Raw genomic sequence first — 16,058 nt, forward strand, 5'->3', positions numbered from 1 at the left:
TTTTGCTTGGGAAGTTGTGCCATGTTTCACTTACTTTTTCAGCATGATAGTGTTATGGCTCTGATTTTTAAGTTTGTTTCATTTTATTTTTCATTTTAAGCACACTCCCTCTGAATTAGTGCAACGTACTTTTTGATCAAATGTGCGGTGACCATTGGTATATATATATGGACACTTAGTTTCTGGTTTTGGTTACTATTTCTTTCACACATCTTGTCTTGTCTTCAGCGAGATTTTTATCTTGTAAGCATCACAAGCCAAACCAAGCATATTCTTAGGAGCAAGGCTTGCCAATATCAGGTATCACACTTTTCTTAATATTTTTATTTGCAATCATGAATTTCGAGGCATTGAAGATGTTTATTTGTTTAAGAGGAGAAAGATACAACAAGGACTTAGAAATTACGTAATGGTTTATCTTTATTTTTCTATTAATATTGGCCTAGCACACATGTTAAATGATGTGGTTTTGATGTTCTTGAAGCATTGTTTTGTTCAAATTTTTTGGATGTATAAAACACGAATTCGTCAAGTTCTTTTTAAGTGACTTGTGAAACGCGATTTTGTGAACTGTGAGGCGGTTTGTATCATTGTTTTTGTGTTTCATGAGTCTGTATCACTGTGCTTTCTCTGTTGCATAAAGTTTTAATTCATTTCATTCATTTTATATTTTCTAAATTTACTTAGCAATATTTATTTAGTCTACCGCATATGAGAAAATGTGGATTTGTATATCATGCCCCTTATTTTTATTTTTGTTTTCTGGATTTTTCTTTGTGAGTAATTAGGATAACTAAAAGGAAGTTGTCTTTAGAGGGAATGGAGGATGAGGATTTGGAGGTCACCTATGATGAAAAGTTGTTTGATTTTCTTCATGCAACTGGAAAATCATCTAGATTTATTTACATCATAGATATGCTCAATGTTCCCTTTGATTTGCAAGATCTTTTGAAGGATCTTGTCAAAGATAAATTGAAGGATTTTAATGTGTTTTATGATACACATGTGGAAGACCTAGAGATTGAGAGATTTTTCAATTATAGCAATGTAATGGAAGCTTCTAATGCTGCTAGAACAACTTTGCAAACAAGGATTATCCTTATTGATGAAGAATTCAAGAAGTGGAAGCATATTTCCCTTTTCATCAAAATCAGCAACAATGTCTTTTTGTACAAAAGGATGTTGGATTTCTTGTATATCTTCAATATATGGATAGTTGTTCTTTTGATACAATACAAGAGAAGAAGATGGAGGATATTGCATGTAAAGACAAAGAAGTTGAAGAGAAGGGTGAAATGTTTCAAAAGGATATTGAGAACTAGTTAGTGCAGGTATTTGATGTTGCTTTGTTTAAAAGCGAGAACATTACAAAAGTGGAAGAAAAGGAGATAGAGTTAAGTGCAGATATTGAAATAGGTCCTCTTGAATGTGTCCCAACATTTCCCAATTATCTCATTAGCAAAAAGAGATATGTATTGCTAAATGATATTCAACACCTTTTTTATCTTAGAGAAGATTACTGCTTGGCAATCCTTGCTGCATGAAGTCAAAATGATAAGAATTTTATAGGTTATGAAGAGGAATTGCTAGCAACTCTTGATGTTGAGGGAGAGAATTTTCAAGACAGATCTATAGCCTTGCATTCTTGTATTAATGGAATATGAAAAGGGGGGGATACCTACAGAGGAAGGGTACTTACAAATTCAACAGAGACTTGGTATTGATAACATGGGGTATGAAGAGAAATTGAAGTCTCCATTAGAGGATAAATCAAAAATTTCAATAAATATATATGATAATAGTATTCTTGAAGAAGTTGAAAAGCCTAAGGTATGAAAGATAATTCTAAGATATCCATTGCGATTTATATTAGAGTATGTTATGCATTATACACAAGTATTTTTGGATATTTATCTCTACTGACATCTTATACTATTGTGGTTTATTGTGTAGATAGAAATTAAAGATGCAAACAACTTTATTGGAAGAGCCAAGGGCTCAAAGCCATTGAAACTTGGCAAAAGTCAAGGCCTTGGTCATTATATTGGAAGCTTAAATAATAAAACAGTTGTAATTTATCATAGCAGGTTGTCAAGCTCTCCAAGATTACTACTAATGGCTTTGAAAGCTATCTCCAAGGTTATTGGATCCCAAGCTTTCAATAGAGGTTCAGACAAGATAATTTTGGTGGAGAAGGAAGAAGCTATAAGAGTTTTTGGCTTCATGCCTGGATATAGTAGATATAGGGTAGGATACTTTGGAGTTCTTGCCTCTTATTTGATCTCCCATTTAGGAGATGCCAAGAATTTGAAGCTCCTTCCACGCTATAGGAAACAAGAGTTCCTGAAATGTAGAGGTCTCATCGAGTGGGATGAAACAAAAGATTTCCTTAGAGGACCTAGTGAATTCCCTAAAACTAAAGACTCTTTTGCAATAGAGTCAGACTAAAAGATGTTGAGGGTTTCTTGAAACCCATATTTATCCATCTCTTTGTCTATTTTTGTAACCATTCAGAATATCTTTGCTTTGGACAAGAGTTTAAATATCCCTCTTTTCTTCTTCGTGTAACAAGGGATATAGTCCTTGCTAAAGATGATGTATTACATGATGCTATTGTGACTTTGAGCTTGAGTTTGTGCCAAATTTGTATGTAGAACCATTGAAAGATCTCTAATAAACTGTTTGCTTTGTATCTTCCACCTCCATGTCTTGTGTGTCTAAAGTATTTTGTTCTTGCTTGATAATATGATTTTTCCATACCTTGGGTTGATAGATGGAGATCCATATTTCTTGATAAAATATGGAGCATGGTTGTATAAAATATGTTGTATATTTAACAAATAAAGAAATTAAATTAGAAAACCCTATATGAGTCAGACAATAAGAGACATACATATGCAAAATTCTTACCATATAGTGAGTGAAGTGTTGATTACCCCAAGCTTCTGTCATTGCCTTTTTAAAATGGTTCAATTGGTTTTTGAAGTCTTTGAGATCATCATCATTCCACTCTGTTTTATCACAATAAAAGAATACTTTCTCTAGTGTTTCCCAAACATTGGCTTTTCTATTCCGAGCTTGTCCATTATCAGCATGATCCTTAACTGCATTATGTAGGCCTTTCCATTGATTGTATCTAATAGCTGAGCCACCATTCCTAGAGTTTATCTTACCAAGTCTCCCATGAAAGTCTAGGAACCTTCTACCCTTCACTCCACCAATAGATGGCCTTTTGGGGACACAATTGCCATCCTTAAACTTTTGAATATCTGGTTTAATAACAACATTACCACCATGCAAACCAACTGCATATAAGACTTTTTCAATCTTTGTTATAGCATCTGTTCTATCCGATAATGGCTTCAGCTTCCATGCAAATCCTATATAAAGATGAACAAGCTTTTCAATTATCCTACAAAGTGCATGAAGTATATAGATATGGGCATTCACTAAAGGAATATCTAGGACTGGCTTAAACTGTGGATCCTTGTTGTGCCTCGAGGGAGCTCTATTCCAATTGCTTGAGTTCAACTCTCTGGCTGGGGACATGCAATATAAGCAAGGAGATCTAGAGTTGGCTCCCTTTGATACATTGTACATACATTTAAGTGTCTTTAAGTCACCAGCTATGTGCCACTCAATCTTATAGGTCCCAAATCCTTCAACAAGTATCTCTTCTCCTGCTTGTTGTCTCTTAATAGCATCAGGTATTGGTGTTCAATGAAAAACCCAATATAGTATATCAAAATCCTTTGTATCTACTTCGAATGCTCCTAGCCACTAGATGTTGTGTTCCAATTGAACGACATTGAGTGATTGTAATGATATGATGAAAGTGCTCTATTCATCAAGGTAATAGAAACCCTCTTTAGTTTTGTACATTAGAATCTCGCTTTCATCAAGTTTAACCACAAATCTAGCCACTCCTTGTGCCTCTTCTAGTGACAAGTCATAGAGTCTAATCATTAAGCATTGTAGGGTGGGCAAGTCAAGGAAAATATTGTTAAATTCATTGAATAAAACTTCCTTTTTCTTGCCCTTGAAGCTAGCCTTGATATGGAAAGGCTCACCCAGAATCTCCATTACCTTATTATTCACTCTCTGTCTAATAGTTCTAATCACAGATGGCCTTGGAAGTATGCAATTATGTACTTTTCCTTGCTTCATATTTGACTGTAAAAGCTGGAAAAGTTGTATATAAGCATCTCTACTGATACCAATATTATCTAGTGTCTTTTTGCACTAACTCAATATCCAAAGAGAGATCCTTTATAAATGACTCCCCAAGCATTGTTTCTTTGCCTTTTTAAATTTCTTCTTCTCTAAAATATATTTTGAAACTACTGAAGGAAGAAGATGATAATACAACTAAGATGCTTTCAAAGAATCTCTTTCACTTGCATTCAGTTGAAGAAGAGACCTAAACAAAATCAGCATCACAAATCAATACGATTAATTATAAACAAAGTCATATTTCATATTTTTAAAGTGGAAAAAAATGTACCTTGCTGCTTGGATTCTTTTACTACAATCACCTCCTCCTCGTTTGAGACTCTCAATATTTCTAAGAGCATTTTGTCGATTTCAAAGTCCTAAAATAGTTTACTTTCGTTGATAAGATTTGATGTGTTTCTCCAACAAATGAATCCTCTGTTGATAGCCTTCTAGCTTTTGCAGTAACTCCTTGTTATGTTTTTATAAAAGATGGTTCTCCAATTTGAGAATATCCTTTTTGTTGGAAGAGAGGGGGAGAGACATAGTGGAGCAGAAGATGAGCCTCAGCTCATTGTTGTTATTCTTCCATTATTCTTTGTTGTTATTCTTCCATTATTCTTCCATCATACTAATTGAAAGATACTTACACACATAGGTATGACTAACCAAGACTAATTATGGTTAAGTCACTGACTACAACGACTTGTTGAATGTCACACATGTGTACAACTGTATCCAGCTAATGTCGGTCACACACATAAAGATAGACTGACTGAAGAGTAACGAGAGCTCGATATTCTAACACTCCCCCTCAAGCTCAAACCATCTGATAAACTCCAAGTAGTTTTCTGAAGTATATGAACTTTTCTTTAACAAGAGACTTGGTAAATATGCCTGCTACTTGGTCTTCAGTCTTACATGAATCAAGTCAATCTGCCCTGTAAGAACCATTTCTCTGATGAAATGGTAGTGAACGTCAATATGTTTGGCTCAATATATTTTGACCTAGCAATCTCACTCTGCTTTCTAGCTACATTCCCAAGTCTTTCAGCAATTTCATCAACCAAACTGCTTCTCAAGCCACTAAGGTAGCTCTTTTGTACTCAGCTTTTATACTCGACAATGCAATAGTAGGTTGTTTCTTACTCTACCAACTAATCATAATGTTGCCCAATCCAAATGCATAACCACTAGTTGACCTCCTGTCATAGGCACAACTAGCCCAATCAGCATCAATAAACCCTATCAAGTCAAGAGATTTCCCATATGCATAAAATAGCCCATAATCTGTAGTACACTTTACATATCTCATGATCCTCCTAACTACATCTAAATGTTGTTTGTGAGGCTTCTCCATGAACTAACTAATCAGCCCCGCTACATAACATAAGTCAGGATGGCAAGTATATCAAGCTGCCCACCATCTGTCGATACATGGTCACATTCTCTATGTCATTCCCAACATCAATCTGCAGCTTGACATTCTGATCAAGAGGTGTCTCCATAGGCTTGCATTCAATCATACCATACTTTTGTAATATGTCATGAGCATACTACTTCTGTAGCAGCCATATACCTTGAGGCATAGAGACTACCTCAATCCCAAGAAAATAATTTAGTTCACCAAGGTCTTTGACTCTGAATTCAACCTATAAACATGATTTAATTTCAGCAATACCCTCTTCATCATCTCCAGTGATGATAAGATCATCTACATAAACCACTAGAAACACATATCCATGATCTATCTTCTTCGTGAAAAAACTGTGATCTGTATCACCCAATCTAAATCCATGTTGCTGTAAATAACTACTAATCCAATCATTCCATGCTCTAGGTGCCTGTTTCAGTCCATGTAAAGTTTTTTTCAGCTTACATACATGTGTAGGAAAGTCCAGGTGAGCATAGCCTTCAGGCTGCTCCATATATACTTCCTCAACCAAATCACCATTCAAGAAAGCATTCTTGACATCCATTTGCCATAATTTCCAACCTTTACATGCTACCAAAGCAACGATAGTTCTGGCTGTTGTCATTTTAGCCATTGGACTGAAAGTCTCCTCATAGTCAAGGCCATATTGTTGTGCATACCCTTTTGCAACCAGCCTGGCCTTATAGCATTCTAACGAACCACCTGACTTGCACTTAACCTTGTACACCCATTTGCAGCCAATGGGGACTTTGCTTTCAAGCAACTCAACCAATTCCCATGTCTCATTTTCAACCAGGGCTGCATACTCCTCATCCATGGCAACACACCAGTTATCATCTATAACTACATCATTAAACTTTGAAGGTTCTTTGTAACCTGTCACACTAGCTATATATGCATAATGGCAGGCTGAATAATGTCACACTAGCCACTGCAATAAGATTACCATACCATGATGCCAGCTCTTCAAAAGCAACATCTTTGCTAATCAATGTCTCATGTATAGATGGTACATGACACTTGTAAGCTTTCTAGTCTTGTGCATAACCAAGGAAGACACTCTTGACAGCTTTAGGATCCAATTTCTTCCTCTTTTCATCAGGAACATGCACATATGCAATGCTGCCAAATACCTTCAAGTGTGAAATGTTAGGCTTAGGACCATACACCCTCTCATATGGAGTTACATCATGAATCCCTACTGTAGGGGTTCTATTCAGCGCATAGACAACAATCACTACTGCTTCACCCCAATAACCATTTGGCAAACTCTTCTCATTCAACATAGCTCTTGCCAATTCCACCAGTACTCGATTTTTCCTTTCTAGTACACCATTTTGCTGCACTGTATAGCTGCAAGTTAATTGTCTTCTGATCCCATGTTTAATAAGGTCCCTATCAAAGTAATTAGAGATATATTCTCCACTTCCATCTGATCTCAGACATGAAATTTTATAGCTTAACTCATTTTCAACATGCTTCTTGATGTCCTTGAATGCATCAAACACATCATCCTTATGTTTTAGTATGTAAAGCCAAGTATACCTGGCTGAAATCATCAATGAAGGATACATAGTAACGAGCACCACCAAACAAAGCATTATGAGATGGACCCATACATTTGAATGTACCAACTGCAAGGATCGTGAGCTATTCCGTACATGTCTCATAAATGGAAACTACGCTTGCTTTCCAAATTGGCATGCATCACATACATGTCCAAAGTCATAATACTTGAAATTAGGCATTCCAAGCACAATCTCCTTCTGCTCCATAGATTTCAGCTTTTATACATTCACATGGCCAATCTGCTTATGCCATATCTCAATATCTCATATAGCACCATCATCATGTGCAAACATGGTTGCTTTCAATTTTGGAATTAATGCATCAAGAGTAAACATTCTGGTATCTCTTTGGCCTCTAGCAATCAATTTGCAGCCATTACCATATTCTTCAACAAAGTATCCATCTCTATTAAATCTCACATGCAGATTCTGTTCTACTATCTGTCCAACTGACAAAAGATTCTTGGTTATTGTAGGTACATGTATTACATCATGCAAGCTCTTTTTCTTGCCATCAGGCATCAACAAATATACAACTCCTTTATGATGAATAGTATGATGGGTGTCATCCCTAGTACAAACATGTCCATGCAAACCTACAACCATCTCATCAAACCATTCTCCATGGGGTGTCATATGATTTGAAGCCTTTGAATCAATGTATCATCTCTCATCTTTGTTCTGCCTAGATGCATTCTTAGACACATGTGTATGGCAAACAACCTGTCAGCCTGCACATCATGAGCACTGCTAGAAGATGCATAGTGCCCATGTTGTTTTCCCTTTGCCTTCATATCTCCCTACTTCTTATAACAATCCTTTGCAATGTGTCCATATCTTTCATAGTAATGACAGTCCTTATCTCTGTTTGACTGATCATTTGACTGCCATGAACCAGATCCACCAGCTCTACCATGGGGTGATCTCCCCTTGCCTCTAAAGCCACCAGATCCATGCTGGTCTTGTGTATTTGTGCCATGTTATGTCAAGAATTGTGTGGTGGGGGGACTTGCTTAAGATGCTACGCCGAACACACACAGAATGCACAAGGAGAAGCTCACTCAAGAGACAAGAAGAGAGATAGAGGCCAAAAACGTTTTCTTGCTAGTTTCTTCTTCTTCTTCCACACACTTTACAATATACACAAAGTATAGATAAGATACAAAAAAAAGGAAAGTGCCCTATTAAGTAAAACAATGCATAACTGACTACACTAGTCGACTAGCGCTATAACTATGCTAGCTGTAAATAGGTGTAACAACCTGAATATAATAAGTAATGAGTCAATGGGGGCCATGTGAGAGTCATAATGACCACCGACGTGCTAAGTGTAGATGTGTGGACCCATCTAACCAAGCGGTCCATCATCAATGTCCGCATGTGTTAAGCTTGTTATCTCAACACTCCCCCTCAAGCTCAACTGCATCTCTGCAACTCCAAGTAAGCTTCGAAACTTTTGAAGCTTCTCTGTACCCAATGCCTTCGTACCCAATGTCAGCTATCTGATCCTGTGTGCTTACATACACCAAGTCAATCTCACCTGCTAGTACCTTCTCTCTCACAAAGTGGTAGTGTACCTCAATATGTTTTGTCCTCACATGGAACATAGGATTCCTAGCCAACTGTATACTACTCATGTTGTCACAATAAATGACAACTGCACCTTCCACCTGCACATCTAAATCAGCCAATAACTTTTGCAGCCATACTACCTCACATGCTGCAACAATAGCACCTCTATACTCAACCTTTGTACTCGACAAAGCAATTGTAGATTGCTTTTTGCTACTCCAAGCAACTGCTGCACTACCAAGAGAGAACATGTATCCGCTGGTAGATCTTCTATCAGACATACTACTAGCCCAATCTACATCTGTGTATCCAAACACCTGTACATCTGTACCTGCCTCATAGAAAAGTCCATAATGTAATGTGGACTTCACATATCTCAATATACGTCTGACTGCATCCAAATGTGGCTTTCTAGGTACTTGCATAAACTGACTCGCAAGACCAACAGCGTAGCTCAAGTCTGGCCTTGTAATGGTCATGTAGATCAAAATCCCCACTATCCTCCTAAACATAGTAGGGTCTTCTATCTCATCCCCAACATCAGCACTCAACTTTACATTCTGCTCCAACGGACTGAAAGTGGTTTGCATTTTGTCATACCATACTTGAACAACATATCCAAGCCATACTGTCTTTGGGAGAGCCATATACCATCATCACATCTGATCACCTCAATGCCAAGGAAGTACCTTAGCTCACCTAAATCCTTCATCTCAAACTTCTTCTTCAAAAATTCCTTGACTTTGTTAGATATGATCAATGCCCCACCCTCATTAGGTGCTACCAATGATCCATGGTGCTCAAAGTTGTAAGGCCCCCATTATGAGGAGAAGCCAAATGTGAGCCCGGACATTGGTTGAGTCCTGACATGTATATCAGATGAGGTCTATATGACCGGATGGAAAAAAGGTGACCGTTGTGGGTCTAATCTTTGGGTTAGACAGAGTGGTTAAGCTGGTAGCAACTTGAGGCGCATTGCATCGAGTTGCAAGGTAAGGGAGTTAAAAGGGGCCCCTATTGTGGGGTCCGGGGGCCGCGGAAGCGGCCCCTAGCTAGGGGGTCCCAGGGGGGCCAGCGGCCCCCCTAGTGAGGGTCCAGGGACAGCGCCCCCGGCCTAATGGTAAAGGGAATATTTCCTGGAATATTCCCTGGCCGACTAGTGGAGGCTTATATGGTAGGTCGGTTAGGCCAACCTCACGGCCTTCGCAGGCTATAAAAGCTAAACCCCTTCATAGCCATCGATCACTCATATTTCACCCAGTCAGAGTTGTTGTTCCAGCTAGCCTTAAGCTCTTCACCTATCTTCTGTCTAGATTGCCATCTAAGCTTCACACAATGGAAGTGCACGGGTGGATAGAGCCATCTTTGTATCAGTTGTTTGGAGTTAAAGAATTTACTGATTCTTCTCTTATCTGTTGTGTACTCTCTATCTCTTTCTCAGATTATGTTCATTGCGCCGTGTAATATTTTACAGACTTCAGTAATCCCACTATCACTATCACTTGTAATAATCAAGGCATCCACATAGATGACTATGATGACCAAACGTGCATCTCCCTTTCTCACATAAAGTGAGTGATCAATCAGAAACATAAAAGCCAATATTGACAAGATACTCTCTGATCTTGTCAAACCATGCTCTAAGTGCTTGCTTGAGCCTATAGAGCGCCTTCTTCAACCTACACACGTACGTGGGATGCTCTAAATATTCATAATCTGTTGGCTGATCCATATACACTTCTTCCTGCAAATCACCATGCAAGAAGGCATTCTTCACATCCATTTGCTACAACCTCCAACCTTTGGCTACTACCAAAGTAATCACATATCTAACAGTTGCCATCCTAGCAACTGGACTGAAGGTTTCATCATAATCTATGCCATATGTCTGGGCATAGCCTTTTGCAACTAGCCTAGCTTTGTACCTCCTAATAGAACCATCTGCATTGTGCTTAATCTTATAAACCGACTTACATCCAATAGCTTTCTTGCCTTTCGGCAATGATACTAGATCCCAAGTCTTATTGGCCTCTAATGCAGCCATCTCCTCATCCATTGCTGCATCCCAATGACTATGATCAACAGCATCCTCAAAACAAGTGGGCTCAACATCCTCAACTAGTTTCACCATATAAGCATAATGGTGAGCTGCATAATCTTCAAAACCAAATCTTTTAATAGGGTATCTTACCCTGCTAGACCTGCATACCACTGGATCACTCAATGGAGTCCTTGCATTAACGCGTGCTCTCTGCACACCTGGAGTCCTCACTGAAGGAATGCCAAGCTCATCATCCAAGCTCTCTGAGCCACTGGAGTCTCCATCAAGAACTACATCAATGCCATCTGACACTTTATTCTTTCCTTTGTCTTTACCTGTAGTGCTACTAGATGCACCTGAAGATGCAGAGCTACTCCTTAGTCTCCCAGACCAATGACTACCAGATGTTGTCTCTGGTCCACTAAGAGTCCGTGATTCTTGCTTTTCAGCCTGCACATGAGTGTCATGATCATCATCATCATCATCCAATGCATCACCACTAGATGCATACCAACTGCTCATTTCATCAAAGATGACATCCCTGCTCACTCTGAACTTACATGTGACAGAATTATAACAACGATAGCCTTTCTGCTCTAAAGAGCATCCAATAAAGACAAACTTTTCAGCCTTTGGATCCAGTTTCTTCCGCAACTCATCTGGCACATGAACATACGCAATGCAGCCAAACACTTTCAAGTGCGATACATCATGCTTCTTGCCAGTAAAGCATTCTTCAGGAGTCATACCATGAACTGCAGCTATGGGAGTTCTGTTCATAATATAAACAGCAGTATGAACAGCCTCAGACAAAAAATGCTTAGGCATATTCTTTTCAGCCATCAAGGCACGTGCAACTTCTGCAATATGCCTATTTTTCCTTTCTGCAACCCCATTTTGCTGTGGGTTATACCTGCATGTGAACTGTCTCTTTATCACATGAGATCTCAGAAAATCACTGAACTCATTCGAGAGGTACTCTCCCCCTCCATTTGACCTCAAGCACTTTACTTTCAAGCATGTTTCTCTTTCAACTGCAGCCTTGAAAGTTCTAGAGGTATTTTCCAATAAGGAAGTTCGTGACATGGAACTTCCATGAAGGGTAGTTCTTCTTGTCAAACTTCTCAATGATGGGGCTTCCACTGTTCTCTGCCATTATCACAAAATTAATACCAACAGCAACAAGCAAATCTTCTGGAACCCTCGACCTGTAGTGCACAGCAATACACCAGACAGCCTTTTTCACTGTCTGCTCAATAATATATGCAATCTACAACCAGTTTGAAGATAAACCTTGTATGTACTCACTGGTAAACACCTTTGAACTTACAGATCTGAAATCTATAACCTATGCACCCACTTTCAGTCAATACAGTCAAAGTCAGAGTGTACCCTGAAATTGTTGTCTGCAACCTTGCGGCTCTAAAACGGGGCCTGAAATGGCCTCAGATGCCCAAAATAACTGTGGCACGCCCTAAAGGACTCATTTTCAGAATACACAGCGCTCTTCGCGCACACCAAATCTCATTGCAATCTGAGATTTTTGCTCAACCCTGCTTCCGGTGCCTCCACAAGCACTATCCAAGAGAGAGAGTGGAAGAATGGGAGAGCTTGTTACCCGTGGCTTGCTTGCTCGAATCTTGCTTCTTCTCCTTCGCTTTAGACTTTGAAATCATCCTCTCTCAGTGGCATGGCTCTGATACCATGTCAAGAATCGCATGGTGGGGGGACTTGCTCAAGATGTTGTGCCGAACACACACAGAATGCACAAGGGGAAGCCTACTCAAGAGACAAGAAGAGAGATGGAGGCCAAAACGTTTTCTTACTAATTTCTTCTTCTTCTTCCACACTCTTTTACAATGTACACAAAGTATAGATAAGATCCAACATAAAGGAAAGTGGCCTACTAAGTCAAACAATGCATAACCGACCTGGCGTTATAACTATGCCAGCTGTAAATAGGTGTAACAACCTGAATATAATAAGTAATGAGTTAGTGGCCATGTGAGAGTCATAATGACCACTAATGTGCTAAGTGTAGACGTGTGGACCCATCTAACCAGGCGGTCCATCATCAATGTCCGCATGTGTTGAGCTTGTCATCTCAACACTTTACCTGTAGTGCTACTAGATGCACCTGAAAATGTAGAGCTACTCCTTAGTCTCCCAGACCATGGACTACCAGATGATCTCTCTGGTCCACTAAGTGTTTGTGATTCTTGCTTTTCAGCCTGCACATGAGTGTCATGATCATCATCATCATCCAATCCATCACCACTAGATGGATACCAACTACTCATTTCATCAAGGATGACATCCTTGCTCACTCTGAACTTACATGTGACATGATTATAATAGTGATACCCTTTTTGCTCTAAAGAGTATCCAATAAAGACACATTTTTTTGCCTTTGGATCAAGCTTATTCCGTAGCTCATCTGGCACATGAACATATGCAACACAGCCAAATACCTTCAAGTGTGATACATCAGGCTTCTTCCCAGTAAAGCATTCTTCAAGAGTCATCCCATGAACTGCAGCTGTGGGAGTTCTGTTCATAATATAAACAGTTGTATGAACAGTCTCAGACCAAAAATGCTTAGGCATATTCTTTTCAGTCATCAAGGCGCGTGCAACTTATGCAATATGCTTGTTTTTTCTTTCTGCAATACCATTTTGCTGTGGGGTATACTTGCACATGTGAACTATCTCTTTATCCCATGAGACCTTAGAAAATCACTGAACTCATTGGAGAGGTACTCTCCCCCTCCATCTGATCTCAAGCACTTTACTTTCAAGCCTGTTTCTCTTTTAACTGCAGCCTGAAAGTTCTAAAGTACTCAAATGCTTCACTCTTTTCCTTCATAAAATATACCCACAACTTTCTAGAACAATCATCAATGAATGTGACAAAGTATGAACTACCTCCAAGAGATACATTTTGTGTAGGCCCCCAAATATCTGTATGCACAACATCAAGGATATTTCTGCTTACATCTCTGTCATGTGAAAAGGGTTGTCTTGCCTGCTTACCAAACTGACATGCTTCGCATACCTTATGAAATTCTACAACTCTAAATGTAGAAAAACCTGTAACCAACCCTTTGGACTGCATTAATTTCAGCCTTTGTATATTTGCATGTTCAATGCATTTGTGCCAAATTTCAATATCGTACATAGCAGCATTCATAGTAGGAATTCCAGCATCTAGAGTAAACATACATCCAACTCTACTTCCCTTTGCAACCAACCTGCACTTGTCATTGAAGTCTTCTACAAAGCAACCCTTTGCATTAAATCTGACTTGCAATCCTTGCTCTACCATCTGACCGACTGACACCAAGTTCTTTGTAATAGTTAGCACATGTAATACATCTGAAGGACTCTTTGTCTTACCATCATGCAAGGACAAGGGAACTTTTTCAATGTGTAAAATTGGGTGGCATGAATCATCACCCGTCTACGCATAACCTGTATTTTGCAAATCCTGCATCTCTTCAAACCATTCTGCATGGTTGGTCATATGATTAGATGCACTTGAATTAACATACCAAACATTATCATGTGTTCACTTTCCTGTAACAGCATTCAGCATATGCTACATAACAAACAGACGTTCATTTTTGTCTTCATTCTGTCCTGAAGACGATGCATAGTTTCCTTGCTGCAACTTACCACTGCGAATATCATCTTTCTTAGCATAACATTCGGCTGCAATATGACCTGTTTTGCCACAGTAGTGACACACAATACCCAAGTTGTTAGAACCTCTGTACTTCCATCCACCTCTTCCTCTAAAGCTCCCCCTGCCTCTAAAGTTACCATGGCCTGTTGAAACCTGCATATCGTCAAATTGCTAATTCAATCTATTTTGCTGGTTGTCACTACCACGTCCTATACCACGGCCTCTTGAAGAGAACCTACCACGTCCCCTTCCTGAACTGGAGTAGAAAGCTTGAACCTGTTCACCACTTTTTTCAGATGTCTCACTCTGCATGTTGATCTCTTCAATGATCATAAGGGAGACCAACTCATCAAAATCTAGAAATGGCTTTCTGACATATACGGAAGTTACAAAAGACTTCCAAGCCTTTTCATTGTTAAGTCCACCCAAGGTAGACGACACCAAATCATCATCATCGGACATTGCATCAATTGCTGCCAAGGCATCTGCAATGCTCCTTACCTTCAGTGCATACTCATTGATAGACATCTTCCCTTTCTTCAATGTATTCAACTCTTGCTTGAGTTGAATCTTTCATGCCTTTGTATTTACGGAAAACATACTTTCAAGTATGGTCTAAGATGCATATGAATTCTCTGCATTTCTAATATGTCCCAACATATTATTGTCAATTAGTGCAGACAGCCAATACATGACCTTTTTGTCTTTTGCATTCCATTCCTTTCGTGCCTTTATCTCTTCTGCAGTTGGAGGATCACTCACCTCCGCCTCCTTTTCTTCACCTGAAACAAACTCATAGAGGCCTTTTCCAATAAGGAAGTTTGTGACACGGAACTTCCATGAAGGGTAGTTGTTCTTGTTGAGCTTCTCAACGATGGGGTTTTCACTCTTCTTTGCCATTATCACAAAACTAATACCAAACAGCAAGCAAATCTTCTCCAACCCTCAACCTATAGTGCACAGCAATACACCAGACAGTCTTTTTCACTATCTGCTCAACAATACATGCAATGTGCAACTAATTTGCAGATAAACCTTGTGTTTATTCGCTGGTAAATACCTTTGAACTTACAGATCTGAAATCTGTAACCTGTGCACCTGTATACGGCAGACACAACTGAAATTGCAGGGTATCTCGAACTGTTGTCCGCAACCTTGCGGCTCTAAAACGGGGCCTGAAACGACCTCAGATGCCCCAAATTATTGCGGTCAGCCCTAAAGGGCTATCTGCAGAATACACAGCGCTCTTTGTGTACACCAAATCTCACTACAATCTGAGATTTTTGCTCTGCCCTACTTTTGGTGCCTCCAGAGGCACTGTCTAAGAGAAAGAGTGGAAGAATGGGAGAGCTTCTTACCCATGGCTTGCTTGCTCGAACATTGCTTTTTCTCCTTCACTTTAGCCTTTGAAATCAGCCTCTCTCAGTGGCCCATCTTTGATACCATGTCAAGAATCGCGTGGTGGGGGGACTTGCTTAAGATGCTGCGCCGAACACACACAGAATGCGCAAGGAGAAGCTCACTCAAGAGACAAGAAGAGAGATGG

This window comes from Lygodium microphyllum, chromosome 30 (genome assembly GCF_053477565.2).
Source record: "Lygodium microphyllum isolate KBCC chromosome 30, Lygodium_microphyllum_v1.1.10, whole genome shotgun sequence".
Classification (NCBI taxonomy): domain Eukaryota; kingdom Viridiplantae; phylum Streptophyta; class Polypodiopsida; order Schizaeales; family Lygodiaceae; genus Lygodium; species Lygodium microphyllum.